The sequence below is a fragment of the Lipotes vexillifer genome, unplaced genomic scaffold, assembly GCF_000442215.2.
Source record: "Lipotes vexillifer unplaced genomic scaffold, Lipotes_vexillifer_v1.1 scaffold796, whole genome shotgun sequence".
NCBI classification, from domain to species: Eukaryota; Metazoa; Chordata; class Mammalia; order Artiodactyla; family Lipotidae; genus Lipotes; species Lipotes vexillifer.
This window is the reverse complement of record NW_006773072.1, coordinates 541,795-565,478: the sequence shown is the minus strand read 5'-3', so window position 1 is coordinate 565,478 and position 23,684 is coordinate 541,795. Positions and strand designations below refer to the sequence as shown.

The 23,684-nt window shown below is 37.4% G+C and overlaps 1 protein-coding gene across 2 annotated transcripts in view; it reads left to right on the top strand.

The window, feature by feature from the left end:
• Window positions 1-23,684, top strand: part of CYRIB (CYFIP related Rac1 interactor B) — a 156,548-nt gene that overhangs the window by 84,322 nt on the left and 48,542 nt on the right. For both annotated transcript variants that reach the window (XM_007447984.1, XM_007447985.1), the window contains one exon: window positions 17,005-17,043. The gene's annotated coding sequence lies outside the window, so the exon portion shown is untranslated. The remainder of the gene's footprint in view (window positions 1-17,004; window positions 17,044-23,684) is intronic.

Below are 23,684 nucleotides of genomic sequence, written 5' to 3'. Positions count from 1 at the left end.
TTGCGGTACGCGGGCCTCTCACTGCTGTGGCCTCTCCCGTTGCGGAGCACAGGCTCCGGACGCGCAGGCTCAGCGGCCATGGCTCACGGGCCTGGTCGCTCCGTGGCATGTGGGATCTTCCCAGACTGGGGCACGAACCCGTGTCCCCTGCATCGGCAGGCGGACTCTCAACCACTGCGCCACCAGGGAAGCCCCTCAGATAGTTTTTATAATTTGAAAATGACCAAAGTCATAGGCTTGCCGAAATAAAAGTTCAGGGACATTAACTGTCACCAAAGAATAACTTTAAAGGACAGCAGTGAACAAAAAGTTGCTTTATGGTTACATCCCACAGGTTCTGCTTGTTCAGGGTAATGGTTACTATTGTTTTTCTAATAAGAAAAATATCAATGAAAACAAATTTTTACGAGAAGAATGTGCCCATTGAGGCATTTTGTTGTGGATAAAATGACATCAGCTTTGGGACCAGGCAGATCTGTGCTTGAGTCACCCCTTGTTAGCACTGACAGGAGGTAAGTAAACCAATTTTTGAGGTTAATTTTCCTCATTTACTTTTTATAAAAAGGGTAGTATCACCTGCTTTCTAGTGTTTTACAGAGGTTATGGTCTACAGCAAAATGTGTGGCACACAGTAGGTATTCACAAATACTAATAGCCCTCTTTCCTCATTGAAGCAGATGTTTCCTATAGTTCTAAAGGTTCTTACTCCCCTTAACATGTGTTACTTCCTCTAAATGTATTTCTTTAAAATACAAAACGGATTAGGGGATTTATAGGACTACAGGATACTACTATCAAGGATGTAAGAAGTGTTAGCTTTTAGTATAGCTAAAAATTCACTTTTGACTTGAATTGTGAAAGGTTTTCAGAAACAATGAAAAGTAGTTTTACTTATGTGTTGGTTTTTAGTGAGGAAGCATGTGAAATAGGGGTCTAAAGAAAAGGTAGACCCAGGTGGAGAATCTTTTCATTACTGTTCTTGGAGCAATTTATAAAGCAAAAAGAAGGCATCCTACCCCAGAGAGAACACTTTGTAAAAACCGGTATCATTCTAGTGTTATTTTCTCAAAACATGCTTCAGTGTTTGTTTAATTTTTCTGGAAAGCTTTTTTAGTTTTTTATTTGATTGATATAGTTTAAAATGATCTTGGTATTTCGTCATCTCTTCTGGATGTTGTCTTATACTTTTTTTAATGTTCAAATTTTATACTTTGGAACTTCAAGTGTTAGTTTTAGTGATACAGTCACCTCTTAAATGTCTCAAAAAGCTGATTTATGTCATCTTTAATTTCATAGTATTTTCATACTCTGCACCTGAGTTACATTTGTAACATAGTTAAGTTTTGCTTATTTGTAGGAATGGCTTTAAATCGGGAAGGAAATTAAAATTAGCTTTGTATTTGAGCCCAGAATATTCTTTATAATTAATTCAAACACCTTTGGTTGCAACTTGCAGAAATTGACAGGGTAATTTGGATAGAAAAGGAATTTATTGGGAGGCTGGCAAGTAAGCTCACAAAATTGGTGCAGAGACTAGGAATTCAGGCTCCAGAAACTGAGCAGTAACCAAAGGGGAGGGCAAGCATCAGGAAAACACAGTCCAGGTTGTATATAGTATGGTTAGGACACTGGCACTGGTCTTTTGTTGCTGCCACTGTGAATGATTTCTCAAGAATCCCTGGTCTTTGGATCATTTTCTCAAAATAAGAAGTCGTAGGGGTGGAGGTGCAGTATTTGTGGGCTGACCTTCCATGACCTCTGCTCTTGTACTCCATCCACCCTCCATGTATGTTTCATTTGGAAGCCCTTGACCTGGCGCATTTAACATGGCCGAAATGGAACGCCTGCTTTTTTTTGGTAACCTCATACCTGCTCCTTCCAATCCAGGCAGGTTGTCTTAGAAGTTGTTCCATAATTTGGATTTGTCTGTTTTATGTCTCCTTGTAAATAGATTCAGGCTAAACATATTTGACAGGTATTTTACATAGGATATTATTGAGGATGTCCCATTGTATCACATCAGGAGGCAAGCAATGTCTGTCACATTTCTTGATGATACTAAGTTTGATCCCTCATTTGAGGCTGTGCCTGCCAGATCTTTCCCTTGTAAAGGCACATTTAAAATTTTAGATTTATTTTTAAATTATGTGATTTATTTTAAAATCATATCTTGTTTATTTTTTTATATAGGTAAAAATTACTGATGATATGAAGGTATTCATAACAGCAGTTGAAGTATTGCAGTGATACATTCCTTTGGTTTGTGGATGTTCATCTGTTAAATCATGTAAACTAAGGTGTTTAAGTCTGTAAAATAAAGATAGCACAATATTAGTTTTTTCTCTACATAGGTTGGAGAAGTTTTAATTTATTGATTTGCCTTATATTCTTGTGTTTATACTAATGTTTAAGAATAACACTCATACACTATTTTGAGCATGTAGCACAAAATGGTATGTGTACATGTTGACAGTAATTTCAGGAAATGACAGTCCCTTCTTAGTACATAAGAGGCAGCATTAGGCGATATACATATGTATGCCAAATCTGGAAATACTGATTATTTTCCACTTGTATATCTCTGTAAAACCTCTTAAAGTTAGGAAAAGCAAAGTTCCATTAAAGAATTACCAGCTCTTTTGAGAAATTAAATTAACCTATATGATGTGATGCTTTCGTAGTTTTTTTTTTGATGTTTTGTAACTGTTGAACCCATTAGATACCATGTGGCTACTTTCATTCTTAAGAAAAAAGCCTGTAGGGTATGTAAGGTTGTTTTTAAAGAGGAGAAGATAGACACAGAAAAATCCTCCTTCCAGCTGTTATGCATTCCATACTCAGATAGTAGCCTATTCAGGCTGACTGGCATTTTTTAAAAGAGAGACATGAACCTCATGGTCTCCCTTCACTAACATGAAAACTTTCTTTGAGGGTGGACTGTTATTCAGCAGATGGGATGCCACAGGAGACACAGGAATCTGAGGTTAATAAGGAACAGTCAGTTCCCTGAAAATTCTACGTGTAAGATCAGGAACAAATTTTTTTCTTTTTTTTCGGTACGCGGGCCTCTCACCGCTGTGGCCTCTCCCGTTGCGGAGCACGGGCTCCAGATACGCAGGCTCAGCGGCCATGGCTCATGGGCCCAGCCGCTCTGCGGCATGTGGGATCCTCCCGGACCAGGGCACGACCCCGTGTCCCCTGCATCGGCAGGCGGACCCCCAACCACTGCGCCACCAGGGAAGCCCCTGGACGGTGTTTTAAAGATAAAGCTTTAACACGCACACGTGCGCACACACAAACACACACACACATACACACTTTGGTCATTAAGGAATAATTTTTAGAATAGTATGTGTTTGTTTCCTATTCTTTGTTTATTCCAGTTTTATTGAGGAGTGATTGACATACATCCCTGCATAAGTTTAAGGCACACAGCATGATGGTTTGATTTCCATATATTGTGGAATGATTACCACCATGAGTACATGTCCTCTCTTGAATGTGTTTCCCCCTTAGTTGGTATATAAGTTCAGGCTTGAGTAGTCAATATCTGGAATTATCTAAACTCTCCAATAAGTAGAAATAAAAGAAAGACAGATTAAGATTTAAACATGCATAGCAAATTGGCTAGTAATTGTTGAAAAAATTGGCGTGGTTTTTGTTGTTCAGTGGGACTGAAAAATTTTACCTGTTGTTCTGTGGAATTCTTTTTTTTTTTAAGATTTTTTTTGATGTGGATCATTTTTAAAGTTTCTGTTGAATTTGTTACAATAATGCTTCTGTTTTATGTTTTGATTTTTTTGGCCCCGGGGCATGTGGGGTCTCAGCTTCCCTATCGAACCCACACCCCCTGCACTGGCAGGTGAAGTCTTAACCACTGGACTGCCAGGGAAGTTCCATGTTCTCTGGAATTCTAGATGTTGCCTCAGTCTCAGTTTAACAAAGCTTTTTCTTAAGGACTTTAGCGTTAACCTATTATGTGCCCCTTGTTAGCAACGAGATGGATAGCATTTAAAATGCCCCTTTTAGGAGGAGAGAATATCCTTTTTTTCCCGGTTAATGGATATGCTCATATAAATACTTAAAAAAATGTTTTACTTAATTTAAAGCCTATGAAAAATGTTTTTGGAAGTTGTTAGTGGTGGTGGTGTTTTTAAACATACAAGGCAAATTCAAGGGCCGTCATTTCTCTAGCTTTCTCTGACACTGTCCTCTAGGCAGAATTCAACTACTCCTTCATTTGTTTTCCCAAAGCATTTTATCCACAGAACTCTGGTGTAGCATTATATTACACTATTGCAATAATTTGTTTATGTGTCTTCTCATAGACTGTGAGCTTCTGGTGGGCAGGTCTTATATTACTCAGCATTTTATACTCTGCCTTGCATGTGACATCTGGTGTTGGAAGTCGTCTACTAATCTTTGTTGAATTGCCATTAGGAAACAGTTTAGCACATTTTTTAAAAAAAATTATGTGACAGGGCATTTTTTAATAGTTTTGAAAAATCTACTATTTGATGACTACTCAGATAATTGTGAAGTAATACTACAAGTCAGACATACAGTATCTCTTCACAGTGGTTATCTATGCTTGTTGCAATTGAATTATTTTGTTAGCCTGGAAAAACCGTTATCTATAAAACCATGGTGCACACCTTAGAGTAATTTATTTAAAGTCTGTTTATTAATTTAAATTTAAATAGGGGAAATAACACATTTTTCTAAATTTTGTCAGTTAACCCATTACTTTTTTTTTTTTTTTTTTTTTTTTGCGGTATGCAGGCCTCTCACCGCTGTGGCCTCTCCCGCTGCGGAGCACAGGCTCCAGATGCGCAGGCTCAGCGGCCATGGCTAACAGGCCCAGCCGCTCCACGGCATGTGGTATCCTCCTGGACAGGGGCACGAACCCGTGTCCCCTGCATCAGCAGGCGGACTCTCAACCACTGCGCCACCAGGGAAGCCCCAGTTAACCCATTACTTTAAAAAAATATTTATTTATTTGGCTGCATCGGGTCTTCGTTGTGGCACTCGGGGTCTTCGTTGTGGTGTGCAGGCTCTAGAGGGCACGGGCTTAGTTGCCCCGCGGCATTGGAATCTTAGTTCACTGACCAGGGATCAAACTCGAGTCCGCTGCTTTGGAAGGAGGATTCTTAACGCTGGACCACTAGGGAAGTCCCCTAATCCATTACTTTTTTACTGATCTCTCCTTATCTCTCATTTTCCCAAACAAATCCTTTTAGCAGAATGGCCAGTCTTATGGGGCCATAACTCTAAACAAGTCACATTTATTCTGGTATCCTTAAATCATTTTTCATATTGTTTGCTTAATTCACTCATCCGCTCATCCAGGATACACACATTGGACACTACAACGTGTCAGGCATTGTGCTTAGTGCAGGGGATACAATGACAATGAACAGGCTTTCGGTCCTGGGAAAGAGCCAAACATTTTGTTGAATGAACTGATGTGTCGTGGGGTCCATGAAAAGATTCTTTAAAAAAAAAATTATTTATGTATTTATTTTTGGCTGCATTGGGTCTTTGTTGCTACACGGGGGCTTTCCCTAGTTGTGGCGAGTAGGGGCTACTCTGTATTGCGGTGTGCGGGCTTCTCGTTGCAGTGGCTTCTCTTGTTGTGGAGCACATGCTTTAGGTGTGCGGGCTTCAGTAGTTGTGGCTTGCGGGCTCTAGAGCACAGGCTCAGTAGTTGTGGCGCATGGGCTTAGTTGTTCCGCGGCATGTGGCATCTTCCACACCAGGGCTCGAACCTGTGTCCCCTGCATTGGCAGGCGGATTGTTAACCACTGTGTCACCAGGGAAGCCCCATGAAAAGATTCTTAAGTATCTTGGAATATACCTTCTTACACTAAATTTTCTCTAAATTTCTATTATAATTGTAGTCTGTAACAGTGATCTAGTATGGACAGAATTGTTAAGGACTTGTTACTTTTTACCTATGCAAGTATCATTTCCACAGGAAGTCATAAACCTCTTTCAGGGTAAAGATTGGCTTATTTCTTTGTATCTCAAGCACAGCTGGAGATAAGATAAAGATTTTAGTACTGCTTGTTGAATCAACAAACAGAAACTCTGTCACCCTCTGGTGCTGCTTAAACTCTTTGGGCCTTGAAAACTACAAGAATGGTAGTAACGGCACCTATGCAGAGGGAATGCTGTTGGCCTAATGTGACAGGTTAAGACCTGGAAAAAGAGCCAGACAATGGAATAAGTGCCCCTCGTACGTTATTTCTGAGTCTCTCAATCTTATGAATAGGTATTATCTTCCTTTCTACAGATGAAGAAATTGAAGCTTTGGGAGACTTAAGATTCTTGCTTAAACTTTAAAAGCTAATGCTTTCTTTCTGTCAAATTGTATTACATATGGATCCATATTTTTGTCAGGAAGATGATTAAATATTTGTTTGGGTCATAGAACTCTCTGGCATTAGGAGAGCAGTGTGTGACAACCCAGGCACAGAGCTTCTCTCTGAAGTTCACAGGCCCAATATGGATCAGGTCTGTAATGCTGGCTTGGTTGGTGTCATGCTGCAGTAGCTCAGACTAAATGGTGCACTGGCTTATGTTATTTGTAAGCAACACAAATTACCTTTCAATACAACCAGATTTTGCAAGTTACTTCCCTTAATTTTTAATGTTATATTAAGGATTAAGAAACTTTAAGAGTGGCATGCGTACATTTGATTTTATCAGTGGTTCCTAGTTTTATTTTGCATAGATTGGTTTTTTTCATTCTAGTGTATGGAATAAGGCTTTTTTAAAAAGACTGCATAGATGACTCAAAATATAACCATCTGTATTTTGAAATTTGTGATACTGCAGTTCAGACCCAGAAGTTTGAGAACATGTTGCACTTAAATATATACTTTTGTAGAGCATTATCTCAATATTTGGCACTTTTGGTATATTGCTGCCAAACACTTAGGTTGTGTATTTCCAGCAGTAGGAAAAATGGCTAGAACATATTAAGAAGTGGACTTAGCCTTGGGACTTTGGATTTTCCGGCTATGGACTTGTCTGTTTCTGTTACTGTGAAGTGTAATTTTCAGAGGTACTCTGGACTGCCACAGTTGTAGAAAGGGACATAAATGGATGGACTTTGTGTTCTTTGCTTCCAAAAGAGACCATTTTCCTTTTGTTAATGTAGATTAGACCTATTAATATTTATGTTTTTTTACATAGGTTAGATCTGTAATATTTACTGTAATTACAAGTGAGAAATCACATGCTTCCCTCCCCCCCCGCCCCCCGCCCCATTGTATAGCTTACAATATGGAGTATCATTTTTATGGCTTGGCCAAATTGTCATACTTTTTTCTAAGTCTGGATTGGCTTCCAGCATCCACTGCCTTCTCAATGTCATGAAACATATCCGTGAGTTCCTTTAATAAGAAATTTTTTGTCGGTGTCACTTCCTCTGAGACATCTTCATCCTTTTCATCTTACCCACTTTTCTCACTTATGTTGATAAGTTTGCCTCCACGAAGTTCTTCCTCCGACTGCGTATTGGTCTCCCTAATGGCAGCAGTGTCAACGTTCTTCGCAGTCAGCTGTTTCTTCTGTAGCTCCACTTATGTTCCATTAGAATTTGACTTCCAGTTTTAGCACTTTTGTTCCTTTACTGTAGCTTTATCTTTGTTGGCAAGTTCTCTCGTTTGGTTATCCTTTTTTGTAAAATGTCACATGGGTTTGTCACTGGGAGACAAGGAGGAAACACAACCATATGCTTTGCAGTCTGTGTATGACCTGGATAGCAGATGTTCAGTGACCAATCATTGACTGGCTTTGAGAGAAGTGTTGTGATTGGTCACTAATAATGATGTAAAAGATTGGAGAAAATTATAAAACTAGAAATATAAAGCATTCTGTATTTTCAGTATCTTCATTTCTCATTACATTTTAAAAAGACAGCCTGATGTTTTAGAAAAAATATATTTATGGGTATCAGTTATACAATAAAGCATATTTTAAAGTGCTAAGCATATATTCATTTACTCCTCACAGTAATCCAGTGAAGTAGGTATTACTGTTTGTTATCCCTTCTACAGATGAACAGAGAGAGAGTAATTTGTCTGGAGCTTATCCTGACAGTCTGGCTCCAGAGTTCATGCTTTATGTTACATTTTGGAAACCAGCACTAATTCATAAACTTGCCAGTCTGCAAAGAATTGGGATTTGAATTTTGCAAGTCTTTTAAAAAGTACTTTTTTTTTTTTTTTTTTTTTTTAGTATTCTAGGGTTTTTTCCCTAGTATATTAGTATTCTGGGTTTTTTCTCTTTGGACCATGATGGATGGAAAATTTAAAAACAAAACAGCTGTCCTTCACCACAGAGAGCTTGAAAAATCTCAGTAGGCTATGCAGGAAATCCCATTCAGTACTCTAGAAGTGATCCGTATTCAAAGAATGTGTCTTGGTCTTTATAAAAGGATTAGCTAATGAATGTGCCATATATATTACATCTATCTATCTATCTCAATCAAGAATTTTGCTGAATTGAACAACTTCTGATTCTGATTATCCCGATGGAGAAAAGAGGACTTTTACTGTAAGCACCTTAGAAAGAGGCAAGGCTTCTCTCAAAAACTTCTGCTATTTTGAAACTGGAGCAGATTCCTGAAAGTCAAGGTACTAAATTGTACCATTCACTTTTGTGCTTTGTTTGTAGATTTATCAGTTTCTTTAACAGTGATAGGAGAAAACATGCTTGTTTGCTGTCACCATAAGCATGACATGCAGATTAAGAATTCACTGACTCATTTTACCTGAACCGTTCTGTAATGTGCTTCAGCACTTCATATATGAAAGATATGTAAGTTATAAATCATTAATAAGCATAAAGTGAAAGTCCATGAACTCACCACTAATTAAGATCTAGGAACCTACTTTGTTGCTTCCCTATACAATTTCCCTGCCTCCCCCTAGAGGAAAATACTCTCCTGAATTTTGTGTTTATCACTTTTATAGATTAAAAAAACCCATAAATGTCTGCATCTCTAAATAATATGTATTTTAGTTTTGCTGTTTCTTGAGCTATGTAAAAATTGTTATGTAGTCTTCTTGAGACTTTTATTGAATTCATCATTGTTTCTGAAATCATCCTTATCTTTCTAGGTGTCTGTAGCTCCTTTGGGCTGCTCTATACATTTTCATTGTGTGAAAAAGCTACAATTTATTTATTCTCCTCTCAATGAAAGTTTAGATTGTGTCCAGTGTTTTGTTATTTTTTTTTTCCCTCTGTAACAGTGAATGCTGCTTTGAGCATACTTGTACATTTCTCCTGGCATTTATATGCAAGAGTTTCTCTACGTATATACCTGAGAGTAGAGCTGTTAGATTGTAGGGTATGCGGTGTTCACGTTAACAAGATAATGCCAAATGTTTCCTAAAGTGATTGTAGCAATTTATAATCCCACATACTGGGTGTCTAAGAGTGCCTATTGATACCCATTTCTGCCAGCACTTAATATTGTTAGAGTTCTTAATTTTTACTAATCTAATGGGTGTAAAATGGTATTTCATATTGTTTTTAGCTGATAAATGTCAAGGCTGAGGATTTGCCGTTTGTGCTTCTTTTTATTGAAATGCCTCTTCATGACTGTGGGCCTTTTTTCCATTGATTTCTTTGTCTTGTTATGAGTTTAGCAGTTCTTTGTATACTAGATACTAATCCTTTCTCTGTTATATACATTGTCAGTATCTTTCTGTAGTTTAGTGGTTTATATATTCAGTTTCTTTAAAGTGTCTTGATAAACAGGTTTTTGATACTAATATAATCAATTTTATCAGTCTTTTCATTTATGGTTAATGCTTTTTATATTTCATTTAAATTAAACACCCCTTCCCTACCTTGGGATTGTAAAGAACCGTTCCTGTATTTTCTTGTAAAAGTTTGAGTTTTGCCTTTCAAGTTAAAGTCTTTAAGCCCGGGAGAATTGGTTTATGTATGGTATACGATAGGGATTTTATTTTATTTTTTATGTGAATAATCAATTACCCCAGCTCCATTTATGCAACAGTCTATTTTCCCCAGTGATCTGCAGTGCAGCCCCTTAACATTTACTTTCTCTTCATAAAAGTCTGTATTTGTTCTTGTACTATGCATTCTGCTTTTGGACTGTGTGCTGTCTTTCATTTGCCAGTTTGTATGTTAATACCATTCTGTCTTAATTACTATTGTTTTATTTTATTTATTTATTTATGCATGCATGCATGCATGCATGCATGCCACCAGGGAAGCCCCACAGGCACACTTTTTAAACAATGAAGCTCCTGTCCAGGATGCATGGTTCTGATGACAGTATAGATTGGAACACACCTTTGTAAAGCAATTTGGCATTAGGTATCAAGACCTCTACGTAACTTAATTTAAACTTATTTCAACAAAGATTTGTGTTGGTCATAGCCAGGATAATTATTCACATTGTTCTCTGCACAAAGGGGCCACATCTGTATATCAGGCACAACACAGAAATGTCACTTCTGAGGTCATGGGTGGGTTTAGGAATCAAGGCCTTCTGGCCACACTTTGGAGCAGCGGTTGCCTGGTATGTAGATGCACAGCAGCACCTGTGGCGTGTCTGGGCTCAGGAGTGCTCATACTCACGGCCACACTGGTGTGTACAACAGTGTCTTGTCTGGATTCAGTTCCAGGCATCCCCTGAGATTATTTTTTCACTTACTTGCCCTTTTAGGGGATGATTCTCAAACTCCCACCTCCCTACCCCTACCACCCCCTCTGACAGGAACTAATGTCATAGTCTCTTCTGAGAAATTTGGGGCAGGCGTGTCTGGCACTGGCTTAGGCATATTTGTGCCTTGATGTCCAGGGGTTATTTTTGTGAGTACACAAGAGCGTGACTCATGGGCAGGGATACATGTATGCACAGCCAGATCTGTTGCTTGCTGGGGTTCTTGAACCCCAACCCTGGCACAGCTACCTTGTGTAGTTGTTCAAGTTTTACAATAAAATACCAGTTCATAATTTGAGAATGGGATAACTTTTGCTAATCTGCACAAAGTCTTTATGTGCTTTTGGAGGCCCTGGATATAGCATGTACAGTAGTAGGAAAGTGTTTGAAAAAAATGTGATATACCCATATGATAGGATGGGATGTAATGATTTGGGAAGAATTTTTAATGATGTGAAAACGGTGCTTATGATATGAATGATAAAAAACAGGACACATACAAAGAAAATGGTGTTCAGTTGTGTACAGATATGCATAGAAGAAGCATTAGAAGGGAATGAAATAAATTGTTACAAGTAGTTAGCTTTGGTTGTGGGATTACAGATAGTGATATTTTTTCTTTCTATTTTCCCTCTGTATTTTGTTTAGTGAGCATGTGTTGCTCTTATAGTAAAAGGGAAAATGAAAATTATAAGAAATTTTTAGAAACTACAAAAATAAAGTCATGTTCTGAAGACCTGCAGCTGTCTATTCAACTGTTACTTGTAAATTTACGTCTTCCTGGAGATAATACGACTTCTTTAGACTCATGAGAAATGTCTATAATTTATACCTTTGGGAGCATGAGTTTACAATAGAGTTTACGACTTTACTGATAGTGCCAATTTCAGATGTGAAAATATACTTGATATTTAAGTTATGTAGTATCAAAGGATTATATAGTTAAATAAGGTATTAATTATTACATCATATCAAGATTGATCATATATATTATATATACCTTGATAATTTATCAATATAGAAAATGTAGTTCTTGGTATAGCACGGAGTGGGGCCCTTAATGTAACCTTCACACTTTCTTCTAATGAAACCAGCTTTGTGGTAGTAATTGTGGTGTAGGATGACATAGAAGCCTGAGGTTTGTATTCATGTATTTGAGTGCTGCTGTGTCTTAGACATGGATACTTTTAAGTATAGTGTACTCGAGATAGAATGTCAAAACAGATATGTATATATTGTTGTAATTTTAATATTAAATGAGAAAAATAGTGATTGTGTTCAACAAAACTGTCATTTCCATTAATCTTCACACAATCTTTAAGATTATTTTTGCTGTTTTACAGATAAATGAAGCTGATGCTCAGATAACATTTTACAGATAACCTAATAATTTAAATAAGTGGAAACTCAGCCCAGGTTTATCTCATTCCAGAATCAGTGTTATAAACCACTTTGCTTATATTTCCTTTTTATTATTAGGGAATATACATTTTTTCATATATGTGTTTACTGTTTTGCTTTCTCATACAAATTACCATGATAATCTTTTCCTCTCTTGATGTGATTTTGTGTATATTTACATGAACTATTAAAACATTTTAGATTTTCTTTATTTTAAATTTTTATATGATTGATTCCATTTTATAGTGCTTCAAGTTATTTGTCTAAAGATAAGTAAGGTATTATTTTCTATTTTTTGAGATTTAGCTTTAAGAAATTAAACTCTTCTCTATCTAGAATATGTAGGCTGAGAAGGTTGTATCTTAGTTTTTCATGGAATTATTTCAGCACAATTTATTAAATAAAGTTTTCTTTCTTCATTGCCCTGTGATGACTACTGTATACATTCCTCACATGGAATGTTCTCTTTGTACTTTTTACCTTCTTGTCCAGATGCTATTCATTCTTCAGAATCTACTTTAGCTACCAGAGCTCCATAGCTTCATAAAATCTTTTCTAATACCTGAATTCCTAGCTGGAATTTTGTAATTGCCACGGCACTGTATGTAGCTGTTTCTCATGCTACTCATTTTTACCTTGAACATTTAAATTGCTATAGTAAGACTAGACATTTTTAGAGAGCACAGTCTTTTTCATCATAGTATCTCGTAGGGTATCTATTTTGGTGCTGTATACATAAATAGACTTTCTGATAAATATTTGGTGGTGTTTTTTTGTTTTACATTTATATACAGTTGGGCCTATTCTGATGTCTGTTCTCTTCCCCTCACTATATATCTATACCAGTTCCACAGTGTTTTAATTATTAATGAGTAGGATGAGTCCATCTCACCTGTTCTGTCTTTCAAAAAAATTTTGTAGATTTGCATGTTTCTTTTTTCTCAGATAGATATAGAATAACCTTTTCAAGTTCTCAAATTTAAAACTTAATCAGATATTTGTTGGAATTATGTAATAATGCACTTTTGTAGTATTGTCTGATCTGCAAACGTGGTCAATAGGCCCTTTATTTCAAGTGCTCTTTTCTGTTTCTAAGATGGCTTTTTAAATTGCTTTGTGTATGTTAAGGGGAGCTTAAACAAATTGAATTCAATTAGATTTTATCATGTACCCAAGTGAAGGAGGAATGCAATCTAGGTTGAGACGGTTGTATCTCATTTTTTCATGGGATTATTTCAACACCATTTATTTAATGCAGTTAGATTTATTTACCATCATTCAAAATATTGGAAAGCTGTAAAAGTGGCTGACAGTGCTCTGAAGTCATAACTCTTATGTTTTGCTGGAGGCAGAGAAATTTTAACACTTGAGGAACCTCAAGGTTTAAAGATTTTAGATGCTTGGATTATCTAATTTACATATTATCTAATTTCATTACTTAGGACCTGACATTTGATTTCTAAGGGTGAAAACAGTTACAAGTGTTTTATTATTTCTTGATTTATTAAAAATTAGACAGAATCAATGGAACTTTTTCCCCGTGGTTTTATGTAAGTGGCACTGGTTTTTCTCCTGTGGTTTATGCAAGTGGCCAGCCAAGCCACTTGTTTTATTTCTGGGTGGCTGCATTGGGTCTTAGGGAAGGAAGTTTTCCTTTGGCAGAAAAAGCAAAAATGTGTTTATTCATTCCATTTGTAGTAGCATTGATCCAAGAGGAGCTTTTGAGGAAAACCAGAGCAGTTAGGCTTTGAATATAAATAGCTCCCATTCATCTCCTAACTGATAGAGGAAACTAAAAGATTAAGGATTAATACTATATCAATTTATAGACAATACAGAGTTCTAGAGCAGAAGTTGTAAACTGATGGTTCATTAACCAAATATAGCCCTCAGACTGTTTCTTTTGCCTGAGTGTTTCCAAAACTTATTTAATTACTTTATAACATCTAAAAATTGTTTTATATGAGTACTTTGCATTGGATCGATCACCTGTATTTTCATTCTGGCATGTTAATAACTGTGGCACTCTGTAGATATTAAGCCCCACTTAGCACTTCTAACATGGTCTCAGCATCTAACTTTGCAACACCTGTTCTAGAGGCGCTTGAATACAGAAGTAATAGTAGATCTAATACTGCTAATGCCGCTGAACCTTCAACATTGAGTAAACAGGAGATAGAATAGTAGCCATGAAGATTTTAGGTAGTGAGAGTTTGAGTTGAATATGAGATGTATGAGAAAGAGTAGCTGCAGAGGAATCCAAGGTTTTTACCTGAGCAACTGTACGGACAGAAGTGCCATCAACTGAGATGAGGGAGACTGCAGGTAGGTCAGGTTTGGGGAGTGAGATGAGGAGTTCAGTTTTGAACGTGTTAAGTTTGAGGTCTCTGTTAAAACATCCTAGTGGAGATATTGAGTAGGCAGTGCTATGAGAGTGCGGAGGTGGAGAGAAATGTCTGGATTGGATAAATAAATTTGAGCTATATAGATGATCCAGAAAGTCTGAGATGGGATGAGGTCACAAAGAGAGTGGAGAACCTGGGACTGAGCCCTGGGACATGTCAGCATTCAGGGATTTTAGAGAAGAGAAGTTCAGCAAAGGAGATGAAGGAGCATCCAGTGAGGTGGGACAGAAAGGAAGGAGGTGTGGTATCCTGAAGGACAAGTGTCTAGACCTGGCTTCACCCCCAGAGCAGAGCTTGAGACAGGGACTTTTTAGGCAGGTGATTTATTTGGGGAAATATTAACAAGAAACAGAAGTTGGAGAACAAGGGCAAGTGAAACAGAGAAGGAAAGTCAATCTAAGGGTGTATTATTGACCTGGTCACTTCTGTGAGCAGCTGGGGCTTGATCCTTAGGAAGCCCTCAGAAGACATGAAGAATATGCCTTTTGGTGGGAAGAAGAAGGTATTTATCTACCAGACCTCATCCCCCCATTGGTTAGGGGTTGCCCCGGGTGTTGGTATTAACACCTTCATGTTTCCAGGTTCATTATGACTCAGGATGGCCGAAGAGTTCCATTAGGTATCTCTTATTGCAAAGCCTTTGAGCGGGAAGTGAGCCCTACCAGTGCAGCAAGCAGCTAAGGGGAGGTGCCTCAGCTGGAGTGCAGATGTGAGGCAGAGCGTGAGAGGTGTCCCATACAGCCCACCCTCTTGTACCCTCCATTGAATGCTTGCCCTTTACTGCGAAGCTTTCAACGTGGTGGCTGGCCACAGTCTCTACATCAGACTTATAGCAGGAGGGTTAGTGGAATAACGTTCACTATTTCAGTCCACTGCTTATTCTAGATTTTCCTCACCTTCAGCCAGCACTTCAACAGGCTGATCCATTCTCCTGGTAGAGTGACCCAGATTTTCTTCCCCGGGGGATCAGTGCCTGTAGTGACTTTATCCTTGTCGGGCCATAGTTGCTGCAGCTGCCCATTTACAGTTATCCTGGGCATGGCAGCCTCAGTCGAATCCCCTAGGTTCGCGATACCCTCTCTCCTGTGCCTGTTGTGTAGCAGCAGCCATAAGTCCTCGTGGTTGTCAGGGTCAGTCTACAGGCCCCCCCCACCCCGCCCTGCCCCGCGCTGCCGCGTCCCCTCATTCCTCTTCCGTTTGATTATTGCTTTGGAATTCTTCCTGTAGCTCCTGACTGAAGCGCCTCCCCTTCTCCTGCAGAATCAAAATTTTTAACCCAGTGGAGCCTAAGGTTGCCAGTCTACTTTTCATCTTTTGGTTCCTGGACTCCTGTTCTTTTTTTTTTTTTTAATCTGTCGGAGACACAGTGCCACATTTTGGCCTTGGGAAGACTGTGTCAGATCACTTACCCGCTTGGATGACAGTGCCCAGTTCCCTCAAGATGTTACCAATCTTTTTTTTTTTTGGCGGTACGCGGGCCTCTCAACTGTTGTGGCCTCTCCTGTTGCGGAGCACAGGCTCCGGACGCGCAGGCTCAGCAGCCATGGCTCACGGGCCCAACCGCTCCACGGCATGTGGGATCTTCCCAGACCGGGGCACGAACCCGCGTCCCCTGCATCGGCAGGCGGACTCTCAACCACTGTGCCACCAGGGAAGCCCACCAATCTTTTATACATAGAAATTTTTGTTATATTTGTTAATCCAGGACTCTTGGGTTATATAAGATAAATAATTAGGGGAAGAAAATTTCACATAAAGGTGATTAGTTACATTAGTCAAATGTATCTCCTCACTCTGTGAATTAAGCTAGTTTGTTATCTGGCTTTGTTCTTAGTTGCAAAGTTAGAGTAAACTCATTCTGAAAATTTCATTTCATCTAAAATTGTTTAATAAGGCTTTGAAAAAGTAAAACCAGTCCTAGAGAGGACTTTGTGGTTCGGTGAGTTTTGCCAGTGTGCCTCTGGCTTTATAGTAGGTTATTGTCATGGAATATAAGGATCTTAGTGCCTGTAATAAAGTTAATTTTTTAATACATTGAAACTGAACTTAAACTGTGATAAGAATATAGAAATATGCCTCTTTTGATAATTTTACAAGAATAAAGAGGAATTACTAATTTTTTCTCTTGGTATGTGAATAAAGAAGAATTACTAAATTTTTTTCTCTTGTTATCTCCTGCTTCATAAGCTATGATGAGAACTGTGTACTTTTCTTGGTACACCTGCTTGTCTTTTAATATCTTGAGGGTGACAACTAGGGTGTTGTATCACCTATTAGTATTTCTCAGGGCTTAAGATAATGCCTTACTCTTAGTAAGTCCTCCATAAATAGTTGTTGAGTTAATCCAAGGGGAGAAATATATGGCTCATGCATGTGGTATGTGATAGCATTGATGAACTTTGTTGTTAAAGTTAGTTTTCATAAAATTAAAACTTGTTTTAAATTATAATAATGTTTTAGACTTTCTTCCTTTTTTCTTTCTTTAAACAGATAGAGGGACAAGAACAGAATCACCAGCACTGGCTGAAGGTAAATATGTCTTTCGGGGAAATGATTATTCAAATACAAATGAAAAGTTATGATTTAAATAAAAAACTACATTGACTAAATATAATTTAAGGAAAATGTTCTGTATATAATACTGAACTGCTAAAAATGTCTGTAGGAAATACCCTATATTGTTTAGTTTCTGGCTTAGAATGGGAAGTAATATAGATTAATTAGAAGTTTTTTTTTGCAGCTTCCTTTCAATAGGAGAGGTATGTGTTTTTCTTTGAATTCCTTTTTAAGTCATTTTAGCTGTCACCAGTATAGTTGATCAAAAAATGTCTAAGCCATAATCCTAGTAGTTAAAAATAAAATGTATATATATATTTGAAAGCTATCTAGAAGGAAAGACACTTCTACCTATAATGGCTTTTGGTCCTTTTATAAAGTCTTGGAAGTAAAGAACACAACCACAACAAAAAAATAGTTACCGTTAAAGGGTACTGAGTACCCAACCATTTATAATCCTGTAATTGTTTTAATTATAACAAGTTAATAGGTATTTGAAAATGTAATTTTTCTATAGACATACTTTGTGTTCTTCAAGTGAAAATGATCAGCTTAAAGTCTGTGTTCTTTCTAATTATAAACAGATATTTATATTTCAAAACTTCCCTGTCATTTTATTAGAACTGATATGACAGTTATCATAGTAGTCCTTTGGAATTGTAATCATCTCACCTACTCTCTGCTACAGTGCAGGAGTTCTCAACCATTTTTTTGTTCCATGAATTCTAATAATAATCCATGATTTTATGAAGTAAAATGCATAGATTTAAAAAGGAAACCAGTTAGTATTGAAATGTAGTTAACAAATATTAAAAATGCAAATTTTTGTTAGAGTATTATATATGCTTCTCACATTAGAGAATAAGCTTTAGTAACAATTCTGCTAAGTACTGCAATTTTGAATAATGATGAGTTTGCAGTAATTGTAATGTAATGTGAAAATACCTGTGATATTTATTAATGACAAATTCATAGATATTTCTAATCCTACTGTGGTTTGTTACCTATAATCTTAATTGAAGGAATTGCTAAATCTCACGTAGAGGTTAGTAAGAAGTTTCCCATCCAGATTCAGCCGATCACTGAATTCTCTCTCTGAACCTCAGATTAAGAACTCCTATTAGTGAAAAGTCAGCTAGACCTTTCTTTTCCCATCATATTTGAGTAAGTGTAGTTTTTTATGTTCTGTATAACTAATTTTAAAGAAGTAGAGTAATACATCCATTCCTTAAGAAATATTCTAACCGAAATAGCTTTGAAGAAACTTCTGTTTGCTGATCAATAATCAGAGAAACAACAGCATATTCTGTAGAAAAGGGAACAGAAGATAAGTGTGAAGCCCTGGAGAGTGCTTGCCTTCAAAGACCTCACATTCTTGTTCAGGGAACATGAAATAAACATGTAGAAAGTAACATATCAGTTTGAGATGCTAAAAGTTTAACAAGAGAAATGTCGTAATTGTCATAGGAAGGATGCAAATAGTAAGTGCTCTAATGCTTGTGTTATGGAAGCACAAAAAAAGGTCACGACTTGTAAGAAGTCACCAAGTGTCTTCCATTTACTTCAGGAGTATGAACTATACATGAGAATATGCCAGCCTAAGCCAGGAAGAGCCTGGAATGGTGTCACTAAATTTGAATGTCCAGGACCTTGTAGCTGACTACTAATAAAGGGAATGGCAGGTGTATTGAAGTTTGGTTGACGACAAAAATAGCCCTAATATTTGTTTTGAAGAGGACATGGAAGGGGTATCTGACTTTCGTGGTGTTTGTTTGGGTTTTTTGGTTTTGTTTTGTTTTTTTTTTCCTTTTTTTTGGTTGTGATCCTTGATTCTTTCTATCAGTGTGATCTGACTCTGATGCCATATTCTAAAGATGTTCTTAAAAGCTGCACTGTCAGCGTCATTGGAATAAGCCCCACTTTTAAAAAACTAATTTGCTGCTTTTGCCCAAGTCACCAAGTTTCTCTAGTCCTCAGTTCCCTTCTTTTATGAATTTAGAGAATTGAGCTACATGATTTCAAGTCATTTCATGAACCTTATATTCTGGCCTCAGATTTTCTATCCCTTGTCATTCCCTTCATTTCCTTCCTTTCTCTTCTCCTTTCTCCCTCCCAGCAACTTTAGACATATGGTAAAAATATTCAAAGTAGTTAAGTGATTTGACCTTGGATTTATATGTGTTGTCCTTGTATATGCTTTGTGAAACTTTAAAAGCTATAATTATTGGGTAGCATACTTAATTCAAAAAAGTTTATATGATATACACATACTGCATTTTGGTCTTACTTAATGGTTTCAAAAATTCATTTAAAAGTAATATGCTCCGCTATACTGAGAAACAGTAGATTACCTCCAGTTTTTTGTAAATCAGTTTTTTTTGTTTGTTTTTGGGTAAATCAGCTTTTATAACATTATTTAGTGAAAGGTATCAGACCATGGTATTTGAAAATAATTATAGAGTATGCTTGTTAAATTTACTGAGGGAATCTGTCTACTCTCTAACTGAAGTAAAGTACTATTTTTAAAAATGATATAAATAAAGCATATATAAGTGGTTATAATTACCACCTCCTCTGAAAGATCAAAGTGTAATGAATGACCCCTGTTGGAGTCTTTTTAGCATTATTTCTTAAGAGAGATATCATATTATCTGTTAAGATACTGATTTAAAGATGTACAAAATGTAGAAAAATTATTGAAGTATGTATCTTAAAACTTATATGATTACAAAGAAGAGAAAATTTGTATTTTGTTTTTGTATTCTGTTTGATTATGATGAGCCTGGGGAAGTTATGTGTAAGAGATTTTAATTTAAGTTCAAGAACAAGGAAAACGTTTAAATTCCTTTTACTTTTAATATTTTTAATAAATTTATTTATTTTTGGTTGCGTTGGGTCTTCGTTGCTGCACGTGGGCTTTCTTTAGTTGCGGCGAGCGGGGGCTACTCTTCGTTGCGGTGCGCAGGCATCTCACTGCGGTGGCTTCTCTTGTTGTGGAGCACAGGCTCCAGGTGCGCGGGCTTCAGTAGTTGTGGCTCGCGGACTCTAGAGCACAGGCTCAGTAGTTGTGGCCCATGGGCTTTGTTGCTCTGTGGCATGTGGGATCCTGCTGGTCCAGCGCTTGAACCTGTGTCCCCTGCATTGGCAGGCGGACCCTTAACCTCTGCACCACCAGGGAAGTTCCTAATTCCTTTTAAATTCCTTTAGCGTGCCAGGCTCAAACAGAACAATCTGACAAGGTAGAGAAATATTTAAGGACATTTCTTAGTTAGCATCTGTTGTCTTTTTCTAGTCATTGTATTTTTTTTCCTTGAAATTTTTTTTCTGTGAGAGTTTTATTCCTAATTTAGAAATTTTAATGCTGGTACTGAATTACTTTCTTTCAGGAATAATTGAAAAATTTCTTAACTCCTTTCGGATAAATTATGTGTACTTTTATTTATGACCAAGAAGCAGTATGGCCATATGGTTAAGAGAATTGTTAGGAGCCAAATTTGCCTCAGTGAGAATTCCACCTTCATTGTTTACTAATTGTTGACCTTGAGCAAGTTACTTAATCTTTCTGACCTCAGGTTGCTCAGAGGTAAAATAAGGATTTATGGTGCTAACTAACCACATAAAATATTTGAGGATTTTATGAGATAATACTGTATCTGTAATACTTTAGCATATTATGTGATACACAGTAAGATCTCATTCATTGACTTTTACTTTTCATTTAGTAATTACTTTCAATTAGCAGCTCTGCAAGGTGCTTTGGATATAAAAGTTAGGTTGTAGTCGCTCAGGGAAAAATGAATTCTATTGCCCTTAGTTCCTTCAGTCTGTAATGTTTAAGAAGGTCCTTAATTTCCTAAATAAACCCTTCTAAATAAAGTTCTTTCAGAAGCTAAATCCTCATAATTACGAGACAGGAGATTATCTTTTAATTTTTTGCATACGTGAGCGTGTGTGTGTGTGTGTGTGTGTGTGTGTGTGTGTAGTCTGATGCATAACTTTATTTTACCTCAGTTTAATATATTTTAAGCTACTTCAAATGTTTAATGAGTTGTCAAGCAACACAGGGATTGTTTGGTTAGTTTGGTTCCAAGAGGCCAGTGGAAACTGGGACCAATGAGGAGAAATTAACAAGTGGGTGAGTTTCAGCTTAATACAAGTTTTGTGTGATTCTTGAGGGTTGAATTCATGTCAGATTAATTGTGTATCATTTGATTATTGGCTGAAGTTTCTTAAAAAGTTTTTAAAAATTGACTTGAGTCTAAAAATTTGTCATTTGAAAACAGAATGACTTACTCTTTGGATGTAGTCGTGCGGAGTAAAGTATTTAAGTAGAGGCTAAATGGCTACTTGGCGTAGATCGATGTTGCAGAGTAAGTTCTTACTAAGGTTAGATGGTCAAGCTTGAGTCTTCCATTTTAGTGCATGTCTCAGTTTGGGCTTCTTTAACAAAGTATCATAAACTAGGTGGCTTATAAACAACAGAAGTTTATTTCTCACTGTTCTGGAAGCTCTAAGTCCAAGGCCAGCGTAGATGGTCCCTTCCTAGTCTAAGATTCTCTTACTCATTGATGATTGGATATTAAGCCATCCTGCCTGATATCCTTTACTCCTCATGGTGACTATTAATGTTAAGAAGAAACCTCAGTCCACCAAAAAGAAAAAAGAAAAAAAAAAAAGGTATTCTCACGTCAGAGAATACTTTATCTTTTTAGTTCAAATTATGAGGGAAAGTAGAAGGACCGGTTTTTTTTTCATTTTTTTTGTCCGTGCTGTGCGGCATGTGGGATCTTAGCTCCCCAACTGGGGATCGAACCCATGCCCCCTGCAGTGGAAGCACAGAGTCTTTTTTTTTGTTTGTTTGGCTGCGTGGAGTCTTTGTTGCTGCGTGTGGGCTTTCTCTAGTTGAGGCGAGCAGGGCTACTCTTTGTTGTGGTACGTGAACTTCCCATTACAGTGGCTTTTCTTGTTGCGGAGCACAGGCTCTAGGCGCGTGGGCTTCAGTAGTTGTGGTACACGGGCTCAGTAGTTGTGGCTCGTGGGCTTATTTGCTTCTCGGCATGTGGGATCTTCCTGGACCAGGGCTCTAACCCGTGTTCCCTGCATTGGCAGGCGGATTCTTAACCACTGCGCCACCAGGGAAGCCTGAAGCCCAGAGTCTTAACCACTGGACTGCCAGCAAAGTCCCGGAAGGTCAATTTTTAAGGGCCTCTTGACCATTTCAATCATAAAAAGATAACTAGAAATGCTTATTCCTATATATCAAATCCTGGAAGATTTCCTTGAGATTGGAGGTCTCCTGCTTTCCCCCCTCTTTCTCCTCCTCTGAAATCTCTGAGGGGAAAAGAATGATGACAGGTTCGTATTTTATCCTTTCACTACCTTGAGACCTCCTAACCTGGCATTGAGGTCCAAGTTCCTTGCCGTTTTTGCTGTAGTTTGGTGGCTGGGAGAGGAATCAGAGGCACTCTGATTCCTGGAGGGTGAGGCAGAATGTTTATATGTAGTGGATGAGAACCTCTCTGTAGCCCTTAACCTCTGTGCCAAAATATATTAAAAAGCGATTTTTCTGAGGATGACTGTTGTGTTTTAGGATCAAGATTTTAAAAATTTGGGTTCTCGTTGCTGTAATGCATAGGAACACGAGAAATACCGATGACGATTAGTTCAGTGGTGATAAAGGGTGTTGTGGGAAAGTATCAGTGCTGTCTAGACCAGCTTTGATGTGTTAGCAGTAAACCTTTGCCTGCTAACCTTGCCCTTGATTGGGTTTCTCAACGTTGTGGAGCTTATATTTGCATTACTCCTTTGTAGGCAACACATTCCATAAACTTACTCCCTACTTTGTGTTTTTTGTTTGTTTTTTGTTTGTTTTTTGGCCGCACCACACGGCATGTGGGAATCTTAGCTCCTCCACCAGGGATCGAACCCGCGCCCCCTGCAGTAGAAGCGCAGAGTCTTAACCACTGGAACCTCAGGGAAGTCCCACTCCCTACTTTGTAAAGTTGCAGTTTGTTTCATTTGACCTAAAGCTACACCTTTTACAGGATGCCCTTCGTTTAGATATGCTCTTCTTTGATGAACAAGCTTTTTTTACTTGAATTTTAATTCATTCATTAATTCAACTAATGTTTATTGAGTAGTGACTGTATAATAGAATGTCTGCCGGAGGCTAGAGGTTCAAAGATGAAAAAGATGTTTGGAAGAACTTTCCCATAAAACTCATCAGTGAACTGATGTGCTCTATCTTCTGTAAACTGTTCTATAGAAAAGAAAGAGCCAATATATAAAATATCAAAACCAGACAAAAACAGAGAGAAAAATTCCTGGTTGGTCTTACTTGATAATCCAAAGTAAAATTTTAGTAAATCAAATCTAGGAATATATATTTCTTTAACTGACCAAATAGAGTTGATCCCAGGAATGCATGGATGGTTTAGAAGTAGAAAATATATTCATGTAATCTACCATATTCATAGATTAAATGAAAAAATTGTTGATATTTTATAAAAATGGCAATTTTGCCTCAGAATTTTATATATATATATATATATATATATATATATATATATATGTGTGTGTATATATATATATATATATATATTTATTTATTTTTG